Source organism: Hevea brasiliensis, chromosome 4, assembly GCF_030052815.1.
Source record: "Hevea brasiliensis isolate MT/VB/25A 57/8 chromosome 4, ASM3005281v1, whole genome shotgun sequence".
Classification (NCBI taxonomy): Eukaryota; Viridiplantae; Streptophyta; class Magnoliopsida; order Malpighiales; family Euphorbiaceae; genus Hevea; species Hevea brasiliensis.
The window spans coordinates 83,344,548-83,350,547 of record NC_079496.1 but is presented as its reverse complement, the minus strand read 5'-3'; the positions used below and the strand labels follow the sequence as shown (position 1 = coordinate 83,350,547).

General features: G+C 36.1%; 1 non-coding gene across 1 annotated transcript; it reads right to left on the bottom strand.

The window, feature by feature from the left end:
• Nucleotides 1-551: 551 nt before the first annotated feature.
• On the bottom strand, nt 552-658 carry LOC131179718 (small nucleolar RNA R71). Its single transcript, XR_009148605.1, has one exon. It is a non-coding gene; the product is annotated as a small nucleolar RNA R71 (small nucleolar RNA).
• Between the last annotated feature and the right edge of the window lie 5,342 nt (nt 659-6,000).

Genomic DNA, 6,000 nt, shown 5'->3' with positions numbered 1-6,000 from the left:
AAATTGAGAAGTTTTGTAGAGACAACAAGAAAGAAACTAGAAGAAGAAAAGAAGCATTGAGAGCAGCTGAAATTGAAACAGAAATTGCTGAAGAAAGAGTTGGAATCAGTTGTGATAATGGTGAAAATGATCGAAATAATGAAAATGCAGCTCATGGTGAAGAAGTTGTAAATGCTAATGTGCCTAAGGGAAGTATGATGGATCACGCATTTCCTCATTTTGATGATTTAAGAGAGAGTACAGCAAGACCAAGAATTGATGCAAATAGTTATAAGATGGATTTTGGAGTACTACAAATGATTCAGAATTCTCAATTCGGAGGTCATCCTTCAGAAAATCCTCATACTCATCTTAAGAAGTTTGTTATGATTTGTGACATGCAAAAGCAACCAGGAGTATCTGATGATGCAGCAAGGCTAAAATTGTTTCCATTCTCTTTGAAAGATAGAGCATTGGATTGGCTTGATTCTTTACCTCACAACTCAATTACAAATTGGGAGCAGCTCACTGATGCATTTCTTGCCCAATACTTTCCACCTGGAAAAACTCAAGAGTTGAGGAATCAAATGATTGCTTTTAGACCAAGAGAAGATGAGACTCTTTATGAGTCATGGATGAGATGGAAGGAGTTGGAGAGACAATGTCCACATCATGTCATTCCTAAATGGATGATAAACCAGAATTTTGATAAACCAGAATTTTTATACAAATGTCACTCCTGCTATTAGAGGAATCATTGATGCTCAAACTGGAGGGGAATTCATTATTAAGCATGAAGATGAAGCTTATGAGTTGTTAGAGAAAATAGCAAAAAACAGTCATCTATGGAGTAATCCAAGAGGGTCAACTCCAACTCAAAAAGGCAAGTTCTTTGGAATGTATGAGCTTGATCCATTCAACATGATCAATGCCAAATTTGATGCACTCACTAATGTCCTTGCTAAGAAAATGGAGGATTTAAGTATGCTAGTCAGTTCATCATCATGCTCAAAGTTCTCAACAAGTTACTTATGCGAAGGAACAATGAGTCATGGAGTAGATTATCCTTCATATGCTTGGAGGAATCATCCCAATTTTTCATGGGAGAATCAAGAAAATCAAGCTTCAACTCGTAACTTTCCATCACAACAACAAGAGCATCAATACCAACAACCTAGGCAACCACCACCTAGTTTTCAAAGAAAAGAATGCAAATCTGCACCTTTACCAAGACAAAGAAGAACAAAGTTCCACCACAGAGGCTTTATTACAACAAATTCTTGCTAATCAAATTAAGCGTGATGAAGAGTTGAGAGAGATGAAAGCAAGGCTGAACAAATGCAAACACACAATAGGATCTTTGGAAAATCAGATTGCACAACAAGCATGCTCATCAAGTACCAATTCTATGGGGAAACTTCCTAGTCAAACAGAAAATCCAAGGGAGCAATGTCATGCCATCACACTGAGGAGTGGTAAAATAGTGCATAATGAGAAGAGTGAAAAAGTTGAAAAGAGAGACAATGAGGAAGATTTTGAGGAGATGAAAACAAAAGAGTGAAAAGGGAGTGCAAGAAAAGGTAAAGAGGAGGTTGGAGAGAAAGAAGAGAAATATATACCTCCGAGCCTTACAAGCCACGACTTCCCTTTCCACAGAGATTTCAAAAGACAAGCTTGATAAGCAATTTGGGAAGTTCTTAGAGGTTTTGAAGAAGCTATATATAAATGTGCCTTTTATCGATGCTCTTTCCCAAATGCCTTCTTATGCTAAGTTTTTGAAAGAAATTCTCTCAAACAAAAGAAGACTTGAAGATTATGAGATCAGAGCCTTAACTGAGGAATGCAGTGCTATCCTCCAAAGGAAACTTCCTCCAAAGCTCAAGGATCCAGGGAGTTTTTCAATTCCATGCCATATTGGGGAATCATGTTCTATAAAAGCTTTATGTGATTTAGGGGCTAGTGTAAGCCTTATGCCCCTCTCCATCTATGAGAAGCTTAACATGGGAGATCTTAAGCCAACCCACATTTCTCTTCGGCGATGCAGATCAATTAAATATCCGAAGGAATCTTGGAAAATATACCATCAAGGTTGGAAAATTTTACATCCCGATTGACTTTGTCATTTTGTACAAGGAAGAGGATTCTCATAAACCAATCATTTTGGGAGGCCTTTCACAGCTACACTGGTGCTTTGATTGACGTGAAAGGTGAAAAGCTTACTCTTAGAATCGGAGAGGATCAGTTAGTCTTCAATATTGGCAATGATAAGAAGAAGCAACATGAAGATGTAGACTCTTGTTTGAGAATTGATATAGTTGATGAGTTAGTAAAAGAGCACTTTAGAAAGAGCTATCCGAAGGCTTCTCTTGAAAGTTGTCTTATCCATGAAGGGAGTATCAATGATGAAAATCCAAAAGAGGCTGCATTTGCACAAGATTTGAATAGTAATCCACCTTGTCCTATGGCACCAATCTTTCAAGTTGAGGAAGTGGAGAAAAGTGAAGTAAAGCAACCATCTCTCAAAGAAAAAGATGCACCAAAGGTTGTCAAGAAAGAAATGGTCGGATTTTTAGACAAAGCAACAAGGATCTTCTCATGTGATGGAAAGAAAATGAAGTATAGATTCATTGAAGCACCTATTGGAAACAGAGGCAACAAATTCCAATTTCAGCCACCATGAAACATGAAAAGAGTCTAGCTAAGGACTATAAATTAGCGCTCTTGGGAGGCATCCCAAGTCCTTTTATTTTGCTTTTGTTGATTTACTTTCATTTTCATTAATTTTGTTTTTATCTTAAATTTCCTCAAATTCAATTTTTGACATTATTAAATCTTGTCCCTTGTAGATGTATATCAATGAAGAAAGGCTGGTGAACTATTGGGAGTCGCAACTGTTATTGCAGAGGAAAATTGCAATCTGCAGAAAAGGAAAAGTCTGCAGCAGATAGATTCTGTCCTTGAGCTGCAATCTAGTTTATGCAGAGAGGAAGAAGAAATTCTGCAGCAAAGAGGGTGTTTGCAGCAGATGGCTTGTGTTTTTGGTGAGGTTGGGTGTGAGACTTTTAAGTATGTGTGATTTTAATCTTAATATGGTGGTAAGTGAGTCATTTTTGCAGTTTTGAGCTTCTTTGGGTTGTAGGATTCAAGGTAAAAAATGCTGCATTTTCTTGGCAAAACTTGGAGACTTCATTTCGTCATTTGTGGTTAGATGCAACTTCATGCAAATTTTATGGAGTTTTATGTGCTAAATGTTGATTTGCAGAATTTGTCTTAAAATGGCTTAGTTCTCAAAGGTCTTTTATGTAGGATCCATTTTTACATGCTTGTGTGATGCCTTTTTGATATACTTTGTATATATTGATGTGTTTTTGGTGAAACTTCTCATGGTTTATGCTTCATGGAATTATATTTCCTCATTCTAGGGTATTTTTCACACTTGCAATCCATGTTCTATTGCATTCTTGATCTTGCTAACTTGTGCATAAGCAACTGCATAGCTTATGCAATCCTGCATAACCACAATTCTTGCCATTTTCCACCTTTATTGCAAGTGCATAAGGAGAGTGCATAGCTTATGCACTTCTGCATAACCTCATTTTGTCAAATTTCATATCTGTCAAAACTTGCATAAGGTGAGTGCATGACTTATGCACATTTGCACAACTTCAAATTCTGCATTTTCTCTCTCTGCCGAAGTCTGCATAAGCAGAGTGCATAACCTATGCACTTCTGCATAACCAAAAACTCTGAATTTCCAATTCTGCCGAGGGGTGCATAAGCAGAGTGCATAACCTATGCACTTCTGCATGACCAGAAACCCAGAAAAATCAAACTTGCCGAGGGGTGCATAAGGAAGGTGCATAAGTTATGCACTTCCGCATAACCAAGAACTCCAAAAATTCAAACTTGCCGAGGGGTGCATAAGCAGAGTGCATAACCTATGCACATCTGCATGACCACCAACCCAAAATTCCAAAAATTGCCGAACAGTGCATGAGCAGAGTGCATAACCTATGCACTTCTGCATGACCCGATTTTCTGAACAACCACTTTCACCGAAACTTGCATAAGGAGAGTGCATAACTTATGCACTTCCGCATGACCAAAAAAAAAAAAAAAAAAAAAATTTGCAAATATTTTACATAGCCTATGCAACCCTTATTGCCACTCATGCGAGCCTTGCGGCTTATGCACCCTACTTATGCACATGTTTTGGACAGCACTTTACTCTGCATAACCTGTACAGCCTCTTATGCATCACCATTATTCCTTGAATTCTCATCTGCTCTATACCAGGTAACTCTTTCCTTTTGCTCTTAAATTTCACAATTCCTGGTAATTTCTCTTTACTTTGAATTTTGATAATGCACTACTTGAGACATTGAGGACAATGTCTAATTTTGAGTTTGGGGGTGCACATTCATTTTGATTTTTGCTTCATTTTTTTTTACATTTTGAGTATAGGAACATCTCATCCCATTTCATTTACATATATTGTAAATATTTTACATATACATCCATACATACATATACATAACACATTTACACACACATTATACATCACTTAGAAATTATACACTTTGCACACAAATAGACTTCTTCCATTTAGTTAATGCATTGCTCATTTTTAGGAATCATGCATCATGCATTAAAATCTTTTGCCAAATCCCTTGAGTATTGAAAAGTTGCCTATGAGAGTAATTTGACTTACCTATAGTTGGGTTTGTGGATTGAAAGTTTCCTAAGAGGTGCAAAGTTTTGAAGTGTCTATCCTTTGCCTATATCTTCTTAGCCAAAAAGCCACCCAACTAGTCCTTTAGAGATTAGAGTGTTTAGAGGGAGTTATTGGATATAAGGTAGTCAAATGATGTCTCACCAATCCTAGAACAAATTTTCTAAACCTTTCAAGGCGAAATATCAGCTTATACTTGAAAAGAGAGATGATTAGGCATTCTTTGATTTAAACCTTCTCATTTTAAACCTTTGGCCCTTTTTCCTAATTAAAATTGACCTTTGAAAACCCCTTTGAGCCTTTTTATCCCTAATTTTTCTTGAAATCCTTATTACTACCTAGCCAATGAACCAAACACTCCAACCCTTTTCATGAGAATAATATTGAATATTAGGTACACTTTCTAAAAAATAAAAATAAAAATAAAAAAAAAGAAAAAATATACAAAAAAAGGGAGAAGAAGTGCTTGTCATCTTGTAAAAGTGCTAGTATATGTGCTTTTCACTATTGCCATTCAAAATGAAAGAAATCCACCCAAAGTATTAAAAGAAATGAGTTTGGGGGTGGCATTTTTAGGGACAATCATCAAAAGAAAATGCAAAATACAAGTCTAAAGTATCAAAATGTCCCTCCATTTTTATGTGTTTTGTAAACTATGCTAGCACTTGACAATTCTCATTGTGTACTTCTCTCCTCCATATATACAAAAAAAAAGAAAAAAAGAAGAAAAAGAAAAAAATTATAATAAAATAAGAAGTGTACCTTATGTTTAAAAATTGAAAATATTCTCATGCTTTGAATACTTTTTACCCATCTTTCTTCTTAGCCTCATTTTAAACCCCATGGCCTCATTACATCCCTAAAAAGACCTTTGATCTCTTGATAGTACTTGCTACATTAGTGGAGATAGGAGTAGGGAATTTGCCTATGGGATTGGAAAACTATTCATCTATTCATTCAATTCTATCATTCCATGTTGAGATACTTTGGTTATCAATTGTCCTAGAATTCTTTTTGAGCATGACTATCTCTTTTGATTTGTTGGTTTGGGGATTTTGAATGATAATTGACTTGATGGCTAAGCGGTGAAAGCTTGGATAAGCATTAGATTCTTTGCATTTTGAAGGATGGGTATATGGATTGCTGGTATGGCTGAAGGTGTGTTAAGTTACTTTAATAGGTGATTTTCATAGTTCTTTGGATAAGGCACCCTAAAAATTTTTGCATTTCATTTTAAAGTTTGCTTGAGGACAAGCAAAAGCTTGAGTTTGGGGTATTTGATGCATACA